The 16,403-nt window shown below is 31.2% G+C and overlaps 1 pseudogene across 1 annotated transcript; it reads right to left on the bottom strand.

Moving 5' to 3' along the window:
• Positions 1–1,778: 1,778 nt before the first annotated feature.
• On the bottom strand, positions 1,779–7,570 carry LOC149159505 (transcription factor bHLH35-like; annotated as a pseudogene). Its single transcript, XR_016261127.1, has 4 exons — positions 7,380–7,570; positions 3,002–3,175; positions 2,499–2,669; positions 1,779–1,904 (listed from the first exon to the last, which is right to left on the bottom strand). The product of XR_016261127.1 is annotated as a transcription factor bHLH35-like (transcript).
• Positions 7,571–16,403: the final 8,833 nt, after the last annotated feature.

Raw genomic sequence — 16,403 nt, 5'->3', positions numbered from 1 at the left:
ACCTAGACCTCTAGTTAGCTTCATATGTTCCCTTGATTATAACAATGTTTTGCAATTTTTAACAGTTTTTTGGGTCCTAAACTTCTGGAGCTGTTTTGACCCCGTTAATGGCATTTTTTTAGGTCCACACTAGGCTCAAAGCCATAGACAAGGGCCTATATTAAATCTTATATCACTGGGAGAGATATTTCCAACAAGGTATCATATGCGCCAAACAAAGATAATATGACCAAGTTATGACCCTGGGAAGGTTGTTGCCCAACTAACCTCGACGGGGCCCACAAACTCTTGGTGTTCTATCTCTTGGGGTAAGGATTTTGGTTGTTTAGGGATTGCCCTTACTGTGCAATAATAAAAAAGGTCATCGAGCCTCATTGTAACATAATTCAAAGGCATGTAGCTGCCACATCTCTTCTTAGAGATAAGCCACCATCGCTCGAGCTAGTTTATTTCCATTTTGTATGTAAGCATATTTCAGTTCTTTGATATTAATGAAATCAATTTTTATTTCTATTGCAATTCAATGTTTATGTTTGTATCTATATTTTGTTGCGTTCTTGTATAAGTCCATATCACAAGGCCAACAAAGACACAAGGACTGCAATGAGGTGATCAACTTCCTAAACGACATCCAACAAAACCAATGACATATCATGGACTGCCAAGAGTCCCTCCGTAGAGGCCAAAAACACCTCCAAGACAAACTTGATAGTGTTGAGGGGCACATGGCGCATATAGAGTCTCATGTGCATGATGCTTTCCACCACCAAGGTAAGGGTCACTGTGCTTGGGAACCAAATAATGCTAAAAAATATTAAGAAAAAATTTGGTATTTTGCTTAGTTTTGGGTCCTATGTGTTGTTGATATGTGGACTGATAGTTTTGTTTTGTTGTTATCCCACACTTTTTGCTTGTTCTTATTGGCCAACAAATCCGTCTGGGATGAGGTTACAACATTTTTCACAATGTTGATGCAATGATGTAATGTATTTATGAATTAATGGAAGTTGTCTATTAATTTAAATATCATTTTTCAAAAACTAGTTGTTTAATATAGTTGTTACCTATTAATAGTTTTTAATAAATTAGTATCATTATTTAAATATTATTTTTCAAAAACTAGCTGTTTAATATAGCTGTTACTTAATAATATTTGTTTTTAATATATTAATAAATTAATATCATAATTTAAATATTATTGTTCAAATATAGCCGTTACATGATATTATGTCTCTACATGACTCTTTATTGAAGCACTTGTCATGATCTGCCTCTTCATCTGGTGCTCATCTGGTCGTGGTGATGAACCACACTTGTTGGTTCCAAACTTGTCAACCAAAAATTTCTCTTATATGATTTCCACTGAAAGACGTTGCTTAAAAAAAACATAAAATTAAATAGAAAAATAAGAATCCTTTTTCTAAATCACCAAAAATAAACCCATTATCAAAGATGAATAATAAATAACAATCACTTTTGTGAATCACTAATAATAAACCCAATTAACAAAAATAAATAAATAAATAACCATTATTTTTCTAAATTACCAAAAATAAACCTAATTAACAAATATAAATATTACATCTTACGATAAATAAATATTCCGTGTCTAGCATCCTGATGTCAGTACTTGTGAATAAAAATTATAATTGTTTGTGACCATTTTTTCATGCTTTGCACAACATCTCACAGGCCGTTCTAATTTCCTTAACATCTCATAGGCAACACAAGCTTCTTGGTAAAGTTGGACACATATAGCGATTGCTTCCATTAATGAGTTGTGAAGGCACATACACTCTAATTATATGGACTTTTTAAGAGAGGGACCCATCTCATTACTACTTAATGACTTCAGCTATGACCCTTTTTAATACATTCACTTGCAACTTCTCTCCATCTTCTTTCTGCTCACAAAATACAAGTTTAAATGTTAATTTTGTTTAGAAGTTTAGAAATTGAAAATAAGTATACAAATTAAATTGGAATTTTATAATCTATTTCCAGTGAAAAATTTAGTAAAATTAATATAAATCCATTTTAAAAGTGTATCTATGCAAAATCAAATTTAGTGAGATATAAATTATGAGAAAAACATCATACTTTATTAAATGGATAGCTTTGATACTAAAAATGTCTAATTAAACCTATATTATGAAAATGATTTCAGTTTCAGGTCTCAATTGGACATGGAGTAACGTTAATTTGCCCCTGTACAAATTGACAATTGATATAAATAAAATTAATACCATTAACATAAACAATAAACCATAAATAATAATAATAATAATTATTATTATTATTAATATTAATATTAATATTAATATTAATGATATTGATATTGATATTGATATTGATATTGATATTGAGTTTGATAACATAACCTCAAATTTAAATATAATAATAATAATATTGATAACTCATAAATACAATAATGATAAAATGTGGTTAATTTTGAACCATTTAAGAAAGCGGGGACTAAGATGGGAGGGACTCTGTACCTGAACTGTGATATTGATGAGAATATATCCATCAAATGAATTGAAATTTGCATAAGTTACTGACATTTCCATGGATTCTAGGACTCTATCCAGCTCCACAAATAGGCGAGGCGAACCCTTGCAATACAAACAGATAGAAAACACATTCTCCTTCACCTCTGAAATGTCAAACTGAAATAAGCACCATTATGTGAAGTTACATCCAACAATATATAAATTGAATTTACAACCAAAAAAAAAGGTAAAGACCAGTTGAAACCTACATCCAACATATGTATTGAATTTACAGCAAAGAGGTAAAAACAAGCTGAAACCTACATCCAACATATGTATTGAATTTACAGCAAAGAGGTAAAAACAAGCTGAAACCTACATCCAAAAATATATGAACTGAATTTACTTCAAAAAAAAAAAAAAATAACAAAAAATGTAAAGACTGAAACCTACTTCCAACAGCTCTTCTATGCTTTCTCCCTTGTACTCAACATGTGAACATTCCCTACTTCCAACAGCTCTTCTATGCTTTCTCCCTTGTACTCAACATGTGAACATTCTCTTTCACATGGAGGAGTAATATTCTCTTTGAGGCGAACAACATCCTCTTCAGCAACCTTAACTTGTTTTTGCAGTTGGTGAATGTAGTCGATCGCATCCTCTATAATGGATGCCTTGTCCATCTGTTATTTAAACCAGATTGTGAGGGTGTTTTCAATAAAAATGGGATTCTATCATTTTCAAAAATCCTCAACACAGATTTAATTATTTAAATTTATAATTTTCTCAAATCTATCTAAATTTTAAATAAAAACCAGGAAAATCTCAAAAAAATGGTTTATTACATTATATATAAATTTTATAACTCTGAGTTTAAATTGATTGCAGATTTCTGAAATATTCCAAAATCTTATTTGGCTAGTTTCTTTGATGGGGTGGAACAAAGAGGCATATGTGGATGTGGTTTCTGGATAAAATTCTCAGAGGAATAGGAGTACCCAGTTGAGGATCTAATATGAAGGCAGAAGTGATAGCCTTATGGGGATTATTATGGTTCACTACTTACCTCAACATTTGAGTTATCCATATATATGGAGACTCTAGGACTACTATCGAGCACATTCAAGGTAAAATCATCCACTTATCCATATATATGGAGACTCTAGGACTACTATTGAGCACGGTTATTATCCATATATATGGAGACTCTAGGATTACTATTGAGCACATTCAAGGTAAAATCAACTACTTACCTCAAAATTTCGGTTATCCATATATATGGAGACCCTAGGACTACTATTGAGCACCGTTATTATCTATATATATGGAGACTCTAGGACTACTATTGAGCACATTCAAGGTAAAATCAAAATCAAACAACATACTTTGAATGGATGACTATGCCAAATAGAACACATTTGACATACTTTAAAGGAATCAAATCTACAACATATTGTACGAGAACATAATCAAAACGCAGATGGTATGTCAAAGAGGGGCTTACTGGATGATCTGGATGGTATGCATATCGACATTGTGACGGACGGACACAGTTCTCTACCGGGATAAATCATCTTCTTTAGCAATGAATCAGACATCTTTCATATGCTGTTTTTTGTATAATTTTTATGATTTTGTGAATACTTACAGGATGATGATATACTATAATTTTTATGATTTTGTGAATACTTACAGGATGATATACTGCTAGTTTTCTTAATGCACAGGTTATGTTTTTTTTCTGTGCAAAGGCATGCAGAAATTGTGGCTTCTTTCTGCCGACGTGGTACAAATAATCCTGTACAAAGATGCTAAAGATGGGATACTGTATATTTTAAAAAGACTACATATGTAGGCTTTAATTATTGCTGAAAATGACTACTATGAATGTAATAGACTAATGATAAAACTGAGGCAGTTTATAACTCCATTGTTTTTACAAAAACATATAGTGATACAAATAATCCTGTACAAAGATGCTAAAGATGGGATATTGTATATTTTAAAAAGACTACATATGTAGGCTTTAAGCTTTAATTATTGCTGAAAATGACTACTATGAATGTAATATGCTCATGATAAAACTGAGGCTGTTTATAACTCCAGTGTTTTTACAAAAACATATAGTGATCATGATGTGATACCTCAGATCGAACATATACACTGTATTATCCCACAATTATTCCGATGGATCCCAAATTATTCCGTCTCAGAATATTCCAAGATCTTATCAGATAAGAACTGAGAATCCAGATTCGTATTATTAATCAAATGCAATTACATATATACAAATTGTTGTCTCAAGATAGGGAGACTATTTTAGACACACAATCTGTTGGTTGAGGAAATCTCTCAACCACACATCAAACTAGAAAATAGATCCTAACTACTAGGAACAGACTCCTTTACTTAGTGAGAATCACAACTAGAGACAAGTAGGAATTAGATATTCCAACACTCCCCCTTAATGAGTACTTGTCTCGATATCAGTTTGCAAAATCTAGTTGTGGTCAAATATACCAAAAAGAATATGTTGATGTCCATATAAAGGAGCAACCATCCACCGGAATGCATGGGTACTAACCGCTGCAACCGCCAGTCTTGTAGGATGTCCTTCACATACATGGTTCTTCCAACCATTATAACTGCACATATGTACTTGGTAACTCTAGAGTTGGAGTGTGTTGTAAGCCTTGTAAGGCATGTGGTTCTTCCAACCATTATAACTGCACATATGTACTTGGTAACTCTAGAGTTGGAGTGTGTTGTAAGCCTTGTAAGGCATGTGTATCCCCATACAGTTCTGGTAAACCACTAATAGAGCCCTTGGTGGCATGGTTGGGGGTGATCGGTTAAAACCCAGAACATGGTTACTGGTAATTCGACAAAACTCGAGTTAACAATGATGGAGGTACAAAGACCATAATAAAACATCCTAGATTTGCTTACATTACCACTGTGATTCACATTACAACATAATAGAGTCTATTCCACAAACACGAATACAAACTCACACAAACTTTCACCTCGTTGTCCGGCATCATTTAATTTCCAGTGTCAATGTTGCACAAGATTAGTATTTCCTGTACTTCTGGTCTCTTCTTTCTTTTTCTGATATAATTGACTTGGATTTTCCTACATGATTTGTTAAAGTAGCTAATTCTAACAAGACCACTCCATTGAGTTGGCTAAGCTCAATGCTTCTAATTCCAAAACATTTATAAATACGGCTTCATTGGAGTTTTTTTTTCTTTAAATATGAAATTCTAACAAATTTCACTTTTACATTGAGTTGATCAGGCTCAATACCTTTACCTTCCCAAATTCCAATTCTGTGAGGTTGAATTTTCTGAGACTAGTAGCAAGGCACACCGGATCTGGAAGCAGTCAGTTCGTCGCTCTGCCATTACTCTGCCCCTGCTCTCCACTAGACTGTTGGGCGTATCTGGAAGCCCCAGCACTCCCACTGTCATTATAGCGGAGGGAACCGCTGCCAGGGCTAGGGAAACCCGCCATCCCCAACCGCCATGGATTTTTGTCAGTGCCATAGTTTATCAGGTTCGCTGAAAAACTATAACAATACCAGCAACGATCGATGAAATATTCTGAACAGCGAGAGATAAAGCATCTCCCACTATGGTACGCATAGTCGCAGCATCTGTGGATAATCTTGCAGTTATTCCACCACTTGAATTTTCACTATTATCAAACCAGCCAATCTCCTGGTAAACAACTTTGTTAAAAGTCATTGATCGAATACATTGCACAAGTCTGCCACCAGCAACCGCGAAACAATACCTCTATGTTGGTCCCACGAGGAGGCTTGTAGCTGCCGAAACCAAATACATAACTGCCCAGAAACTGGCATCTTTTCGAAGCTTATTGGGAGGCTCGTAGAAACTGGCAATAATACTTGAAAGGAAGAGACCAAAAAATAGGAAATATAAGTCCATTAACAGTTGCCGCAATGAATCCTCTGGCTTGTTGAGGGATGCCAGGCGTGAAAGAGGAACATCTTTTAAAATATTTGACTGACCATCTTCCACATCTCCCTGCCTTTTGGACGAAAACCAATTCATAAAGCTCTTCTTTGGCTCGCTTTCATCTACTTGAACAATAGCCAGCGATCAGCCACGATTGCTGGTCCTCTCAGTTTGCGCTCACTGAACAAGCGTTCTCGGTCTCGTCTAACAGAGATCCAGGCATTCTATCAGCCTCGTCTAGCATTTGGCCTTGTCTGCGCCAAGTTCGTTCGGCTTAGATGGACAAACAAAAATTAACAAAGGTATATAATCTTTATTTCCCTCAGCCTAGGAGGGGCTAGGCCCTCACGGGCTCTGATACTGAGAATCCAGATTCGTATTATTAATCAAATGCAATTACATATATACAAATTGTTGTTTCAATATAGGGAGACTATTTTAGACACACAATCTGTTGGTTGATGAAATCTCTCAACCACACACCAAACTAGAAAATAGATCCTAACTGCTAGAAATAGACTCCTTTACTTAGTAAGAATCACAATTATAAACAAGTAGGAATTAGATATTCCAACATTATCAGCATAGGCATTCCTGTGATAGCCCATGTGGATGGATCCCAAATTATTCCATCCCAGAATATTCCAAGATTCTATCAACATAGGCATTCCGGTGGTGGCCCATGTCGATGGATCCCAAATTATTCCAGGAAATCGCCATCGACATAAGAATACCCATTTTATAATGAAAAATAAGATATAGCTATGTACATTTCGACTAATTGGACCATATTTAAACACACATGAATTCAAAATGTGGGCAAGACCCACCAATGTAACTGAGTCCACTAATTTAATCTTCATGGACGAGTTAATTAAAAAATGGCATGTAGAATAAGGGAAACCTTGGTTATAATGGGAACTATAGCCCTGAGGCTGTAAAGGCTTTCGTTGAGCCTCCTCCGACGCCTGCGTTCAGAAATTGTGTTCTTTGATGACGACCTCCTATCATCGGAGCAGAAGAAGACATTGAGGGAGGAAGTTTCATCTACGAGACCTTCGACTGATGATATGGGGGTGCGCAGGAATCGAACATATTACCTGTGGTATCAGACATTTTGAGGCACAGCTTTTGAAGAACAGAGCGAAGGGAAGATGGCCTGTGTTAATAAAGAAAATTGAGGGCGTCTAAAGGCGGATGTTCGGCCACGAAGGCGTGATCGTCGCCACTTGTTTTACTTGTGATGTGGATCTCTGACAGTGGGAAAATGGGGCAAATGCTTTGGCAATTCTTAAAAACAAGTCACTAAGCCAATGATTGGCTTAGTGCATGGCAAGATTGACATAGATATCCATGCATGACCATGGGGTCTCCGGCAGCGTTCACGGTTGGGCTCTTGCGGTTTATCATTCAATGTGATGTACATACATTCAATGTCACGTTGAGGGCTCGGCTCCAGTGGTTCCATCATTCAATCTGACGTACATACATTCAATGTCACCTCCCCTCCCCGTATAGCATTTCAAAATTAGATTTCAAACCCGATTGAAATTTTTGAATTCAAACTGGTATTCCCACCCAATGGTTTTTTTAAATGAATAGAAATTGTGTAATTGGCGTTTTGTTTCCATACCAGCAGGAGAAACTCAATCTGAAGGATTAGCCTCGCAGCCCTCAACAACAAAGAGATAAATTTCCTAACCATGACATGCTCTCTCCCATCGTTTATCACATCACTGTTAACAACGTTCCGTTCTCTTAAACGAGAATCAACTCCATGCGGGATACCACAGGTTTTTATTTCGTGTGAGCATAAGATCTGTACAGCTTTCAAAGAGTCGATTGAGTGAGTTCACAAAATTATTTTATGTTGATTTTGTAGGTTTTCGATTATTTTAATTTTTTCTGGTTTCTTTGTATGTTCTTGGCTTGAATCAATCATATCACAAGCGGCTGAGGAAATTGATGGAGATGGCTTGCGGTGAAACACTAGAAATCATCGGAAGTATCATGCCACTTCTATCAGCATTGTTAAGGCAGTGGATTGGTGGGATACACGATCTTAAAACCTGGAGATCCACGGGGTGCTAAACCTGGGCACATAGGCTAGCAGGAAATTTCTTTTGCGGGTGGCATTCCGCCTCAATAAAAAGATCACTAAGAGCTTTTATAGTTTCAAAGGGAGAATTTTAGAGAATGTGTTGATGCAACATTTCTTTTTCTCGAGAACACGTGATTTATATATTTAAAGGTTACACTATGCACTCATTAATTTTGTATCCTATCCTGTTATATATTTAAAGGTGACACCTGTGTAATAGCCATACTGCATCAAAATTGGGTCTTTCCGATAAAAAAACCCCTCACCATTTGCCATTCCTGCATATAAATTAATGAGAGCATAAAGACCAATTTGGATGGGAAAGAAATCATTGTTCTTTCTGATAAAGGCCCCTCCCATTTGCCATGGACGAACCTGGGTGTCGACATTGTAATCAAGGTAGGGGCTTTCGAACGCTTTGCTTACATATGCGCTGAAGACGTAGTAACTATAGTTGTAGATATGGTCACTGAATTAAATGAGTTTTAAATCACAATTCAATCATGCAGGCAACTGGAAATTTTACAGATAAATCCCAAGTTGAGAAGCACATGGGAGCCAGGGCTACAAATGTTATCATAACAGCACCCAGCAGAGGCATATATATCCCCACATATGTTGTGCGAGTCAATGAGGGTAATTACTCTCACGATGATCACTACATCATTAGGTGTAAAACCATCATTTCATTGCTCCATTAGATATGCAGTGACCATTGAGTTTTACCAGAAAAGCAGAGAAGGATTTACATAGCAAATTTGAGAGCATAGGTGTCACATATGTTGTTTGTTATTTATATATATAATATAGATAGCAACACATACAATTACTATTCAAGGACCGAAGAAGATCACTGATTGCTTCGACAACGTAAAAAACATCATCCCAGTGTATGCCTACGGCTGTTAAACTATCAACACCATTTAGTGAACTCTATCAGTAGTCTAAATTAAGGAGCATGACTCTACTACTTATGTATGCACCCAATTTTTAATAACAAAACTTTTTTTGAACGCAGGTTTTCTCATTATCACACGATGAGTTGTGGGATGATGGATTATAGAGAGTTTTTCGTGTGATGCCATGTATTTACACTATCTAAAAGTGTAAATAGTTTTGAAATTGTTTTCCTATTTTAAGAGTTGTCTTAGATTTTTTATTTTTTTCATTAATAGTAGAATTATGGATTATCTTAGAATTTGTTTTAGAATTTTTGTCATTAATAATAGAATTATGGATGATTTTAGAAGTGTTTTTATGACTGAATTTAAATTGATGGTAAATTTTATAAATCTTTTAGTAATTTTAACGTCTTTTCACTTTTATTCTAAGTTGGCTTCTAATAAAATTAAATTAAAACTTTGTCTTTTAATTTATTAAATAGTTGAAGTGCAAATTAGAATTCTTAAATGTTGGATTTTTTTAAATATACTATTTTGGTATTTGTAATAAAGTTAAATTAATATTTGTCTTTTATTTTAAACTAAGAGTTGGAATTTTTAAAATATGTTGTATGATAAAAGGAAACTGTATAAGACATAATAATGAAATACTAAAAAATGGTGGTTTATTTAAGAAATTTGAGGCATTGATGTGCATTAAAAAGTTTTACTTTTAACTTATGACATGATTTAAAGTTTTTGAAATGAGATTTAAATTTAATAGAAGTTATTTTTTTAATATTTAATTATTGATATTAAGTTGGTATAGATTCATCTAATTTTGGATCTATTAAGTATCAAGAGGGATCAAAATTTTCAAGATGTAATTGCTTTTATTGTAAAACTTGAGAGAATGTTTGCACCTCTAGAGTTTTAAATAAAATTCTTTATCTCTAAGAATTTTTTATTCTCACTTGTTTTCTATAATCTACACACAATTGACATTGAACTATTTTATTTATCATTCATATTTTCCACATTACAATGTTAAAACCCCCCTCTCTCAATCATCTCTCTTTATATATATATACACATTGAATTACATTTTTTATTAATACTTTTTCTATTTATTATTAATAGTTTTTTAAATGTTACCTATTACAAATTGAAAGAATTACAAATCTCCTTCATACTTTAGATTAGAAAGCACCTATTAATTGAATAAGATTTTTTTCTTTCTATATATTTGTTTGATGTTAAAATTGTTTACTGGACATGCATATACTGAAATATTTGTTTATAACCTATATTTCTTTTCTTTGTTATTAATATTTTTTAAATTTTATTCATGAACTCCAAATTAAAAATGTGATAAATTACACATCTCCCTAAAAATGAAAAGTGAAAATATAAGAGAATATTTAATTTAAATTATATTATTTAAAATGTACATTAAAATATTTTACTTATGGATTTTTTTTTGTTTTAAATATTACATGTAAACATAATATAACATAAATTACACATCATGTAATATCTATAATATTATTTTGATCCACTCCTTCACACTAAAAACTAAATTGTTATTATTATTTTTTTATTTTCAATCACTTTATCTCTCTACATAGAGTTGATATAAAATTAAAGAAGAAATTGAAGTACTTTATTTATGGCTAACATTCATTTGTTTTCTTATTATTATTTTTATTTGTTAATGCAAATATCATTTTATTATTTTAAAATGTAGCATTATGTAACAACATCTTCATACTAAACTAGAAAGCATTTATTGACACAAAGATTTTAGTTAAAATAGTTTAATGAATAATTCATTTTTAATCGAATATGAATAATTTTTAAAAATATATGACAATTAACTAATTTATAGAATAATATAAGCAAAGAAATTATATATATATGTTTTTGTTTTTATTTATTGATTTGTTAAATTTAAAGAAATAATTTGTCAAAAAATTCAATATTTTTAAATTGAAAATGATGTAACATAAATACTTATAACGTAATTATTAATTTTAGGAATAATAAAATTATTAGTATCGAATTAATCGTAACATAAAAATTAATAAAAAAATATTATTTTTAGTTTTATTTTTTAATTAAAATTTTAAAGATTTTTATAATCTTGTACATGTGTAGAATAGATTGTGACAAGGTGTTTTATTAAGCCACATCATGGTAAAAAAAGATCATGGGTATTATTATTAAGAAGTACATATTATTATAAATAAAATTATAGGACTAGTTAGCATAAATGTTATTGGAACTTCATGGGTTGGACAAAGATTAAATATCATGCACTAAAATGAGGATTGATTAGTGCATGCTACTATGTATGTATGATAAAAATAATGTGCATGGTCATTAATTTTCTTATATGTTCACGACTTCGACTTTTGAAGAAGCTTACATCCACCTTTACCCTATCAATGCCACTCCCCTTTTGGGTTCAATTATAAAAGTCACACATGGTTGAGGGAATTGGTGGAAAATTAACATAAAGGAGTGATTGAGGTGGGTTGTTAACTCCCTCACATTTACCCTATCAATACCACTCTGCTTTTGGTTTCAAACATAACAGTGACACATGGTTGAGGGAATTGGTGGAAAATTAACATATGGAGTGATTGAGGTGGGTTGTTAACTCCCTCACTGCTAGTTTTCGAATGCCATGTTAAGCGTTTTGTGAGTAGAGAACTCAAGGAAGTTAAATCCTTACCATCCACATTTTAATTTAATTAAAATTTTGGAAGAACTATTATAAAATAAACATGTATATTTACTTAGTTATCATCACCAAGATTTTAATATTTTTATTAAAATAATATAATTTTGAATTCGCTATAAATGTTCTTGGTTTTAAATTTTTTAGATATATAAGATTTGTGTAAAAATAAGTGAGAATTAGATTCCTACTTTAACCCTAAATCCATCTCTATTTAACACCTTTATAGTATTATTTTTACTTTCCTCTATTTAACATTATTGCACCGCACTTACTTAATCACTCTTATCCTCTAAATTAATTAATACACTATACGAATTCTCTACATTAACATTTCTTATTAATACTTTATTAATACATTGTATTAAACCTATTTAACTTTATTAATACATTATATTTGTGGTAAAATATTAACATTTATTAATACTTTACTTAATACATTATATTTCATTATAAAACTAAAACCCTAATTCTAAGATTAGTGGTATATATAACACTTTATATTTCAGGTTATATCACATTACATTTTATTTAAATATTAAAATAACTCAAAATATTTTATTACCTTATTTCTCCTATACTTTTAGGATTTTATTCGAGTTAGCTCCTTATCATTTTTCTCTCTATATATCATTTTCACAAGATTAAACTCTCACATATTTAATTAATCTTGATGATGAACCACATCATATTATCAACTCCACATCTAAAGTTGTCATCATTTTATCTTGATGATGAACCACATCATATTATCAACTCCACATCTAAGGTTGTCATCATTTTATCTTTGTGAAAAGTGGAGAACATGATCACATAAGATTATCAACTCTACATCCAAGGTTGTCATCATTTTATCCTTCTGAAAAGCAAAGAACACGGATAGGTATGTGATGTGATGAATTTTAAAGGTTTTTGTATATTTTATTGATTGACTTGAAATGTTATAATATGCTTTGTGTAAATTAAGGAATAAGATTTTCTTTTGTTACCAACATCTTAGAATATTTTATAATGTGGAATCATAGGATTCTCTTCAAATGTTGCACAAAAATAAAGTTGGATCATGGGTTTTGCATGGGAGAAGGTTTTAGGATGTGCAAACTTTGAAAAAAATTAACAATATTATTTATATTTAAAAATAATATGAATAACCATGATAAATGCCAAAATGTTAAAAAAATGTTAAATTTTTAAATATCCAACATACAAACATTATTATTATTAGACAAGAAAGATGATAAAATTTTAAATAGCTAACATACACACATAATTATTAGTTAATATATATGGATGATCAATGGTTACTTGTAAAAGCATTGGTTTCACATCGTTTAACGTGGCCAATAACTGATCAAAAAAGGGGTGGATGGTGTGTTGTATATGGGGGCATCACTATCTTTATAATTTTCACAAAATGTTTGTGAGATTGAGGATATTTATAATTTTCGCAAAATGTTTGTGAGATTGAGGATAGAGAATAAATATGATATTTAATTTAAAAAAAAATTAAATAGAATAATATAATATTTAATTTTTTTAAAATATATAAAAATATATTAATTTAAAAAGAAAATTATTCAATACAATATTTTAATTGAAAAATAATATTTTAAAAATTAATATTTACATAGATATCATCGTGTATTCATTATATCTAGCTTAATTTAAAAACTATAAATTTATAATTATCATATTTATTAGAGGATACCAGTGTTATTTATTTTCATTTAATTTAAAAACTATACATTTATAATTATCATATTTATTATAGGTTTTAAGTTTTATTTATTTTAGGTGAGATTTCTGGTTTAAGAAATTTATTTCATTTAATTAGAACTTAGATTAGATCTAATTGGTTTGAGAGATTTGTTAGACTATGATTTATCTAGCTTGAAATATATTACATGCATTTATAGACCAAATATTAATTAATTGATATAGAGTTTTAGAAAGAGTGGTTGTGTACAATATTCTCCACTCTCCCGTCTCAAAAATATTTAGTTATTCTAATTATATTATACTCGTCTTAATTCGAATTTTGGATTTTTTAATTTTTATCTTTAATGATATTAATATTTTTTTAAAACCTATTTAATTATTCAACATTATTTCTTATGAGTATATTTTTTGTCCATTAAAAAAATTAGTACATATTTTTTGTAATCATAAATTTTAGGTGAATGAAATACTTTAATATTTTTTCAAAATTTTACATTCATTTAAAGAGAAAACCCACATTTAAAATAACCAAAAAAAAAAAAAAAATCTTATATTAAGAATTTGTGACCACAAATTTCTCATATATATATTTTGTTTATACTTTTTTTTTCTTAATATATTCATATGGATATGCAAGTACATATATAAGCCATCATTCATAAATGCACTTGCATGTCTACATATGTATGCTTTAAGTATATGCATGCTTCCAAATATATGTGCATATATAGAAGACACCTTCTGTATGTGAACATATATATGGAAGCGATGTATTTTGTATATGCACATATATATGGAAGTGTGTATATACAGAAGATGGTTTCCGTATATATGTGTATATGCAAATGTTGTACATATACGGAAGATGAGTTCCATATATATCTGAATATACAGAAGTTGCACATATGTTGAGGCCATTTTTGTATATGCATGCTTATATGTGTGTGTGTGTGTGTGTGTGTGTGTATGTAGAATATGCAGATATTTGGAAGTGATCTTCTATATATGTGTAACTTATGTATATGCACATAGACATGGAAGCTTGCATATAAGAAAGGTGGAATACATATCTATATAGAAACCATATTCCATATGTGTACTTTTGTGTATGCATATAGATATGCATGTACATATATAGAAGCCACCTTTCATAAATGTACTTGTATTTCTAGATATGTGTGATTTTTGTGTATGCACCCTTCCTTATATATGTGCATTTAGAGAAGTTGCACATATACAAAAGCCATCTTCTATATGTGCACATCTATATGAAATTGATGGCTTCTGTATATGTAGATATATATAGAAGTGTGCATATACAGAAGATGCCTTCAATATATATGTGCATATATCGAAGCTATGAATGTATGGAAGATGAGTTCCATATATATGTGCATATATAGAAGTTAAACATGTACGAAAACCATATTTCATATATGCATGCTTCCATATATATATGTGTGTGTGTTTGTGTGTATGTGTGTGCATATAGAAAGTATGCACATATATAGAAGCCATCTTTTGTATATACACATAGATATGGAAGTGTGCATGTACAAAATGTGGCTTCCATATCTATATAGAAAAAAATTCAATGTATGGACCTCTATATATATATAGAAGTCAACTTTCATAAATTCACTACCATTCTTGCATATATGTGATTTCCGTATATGCACGCTTCCATATCTATGTCCATATACAGAAGCTGCACATACACAAAAGCCATCTTTCATATAAGTATGTTTCCATATCTATGTGCATATATGGAAAATGTGTATATACAAAAGTTATTCATATACAAAAGTCATCTTTTGTATACGCACACTTCTATATATATGTGCATATACAAAAGTCCTGCAAATACATAAGGCATATTGATACCATAAGCCATCATACTAAGGGGATAGGGGAAATAAGAAGGCGAGATGAATTAGAAAGCATAAAGAAAGATGGATTCAAAGGAGCAAATGAAGGGTTATTAGAGGAGAGATATAAATCAAGACATGGAAAGTTTTAAGGATGAGAATTTATACCAAAGCGTAGAAACCTTAGTGAATCTAACTTGTCCCTAATATGTAAATTTCAAAGTGTTCAACAATATTTTTGTGAAAATATTCATATTTCTTATGATTTTATATAGACTCTATAAATATTTGGAAATTTTTAGGGAAAATAATTTTATCCTTTAAAATATGGGCATCGTTTTTAGAAAAAAATGGAAATTGATGAGGCGTTGTTTGGAAAAAGGCATGGAACAATAACCCATTTGCAAAATTTGACCCCTAAAACTTTCCCTAATGCCAGAATGCATCACCCGAAGAAATTTGGAAGGAACAAATGGATAATTTGATGATAATACAAACTAAGTAGTAAAAGTAGAGTAGGATAAAGTGAGACATAAGATGAACCCAAGAGAGTCAACATAAGTTGTTGTTAATAGAAGAGAGAAAATAGAAGAATACACCAATATAAGTGAAAATA

Source organism: Pinus tabuliformis, chromosome 5_2 (genome assembly GCF_031772625.1).
Source record: "Pinus tabuliformis cultivar Carrire ecotype Pingquan chromosome 5_2, CPIR1, whole genome shotgun sequence".
Taxonomy (NCBI): Eukaryota; Viridiplantae; Streptophyta; class Pinopsida; order Pinales; family Pinaceae; genus Pinus; species Pinus tabuliformis.
This window is presented reverse-complemented; position numbering and strand designations above follow the sequence as displayed.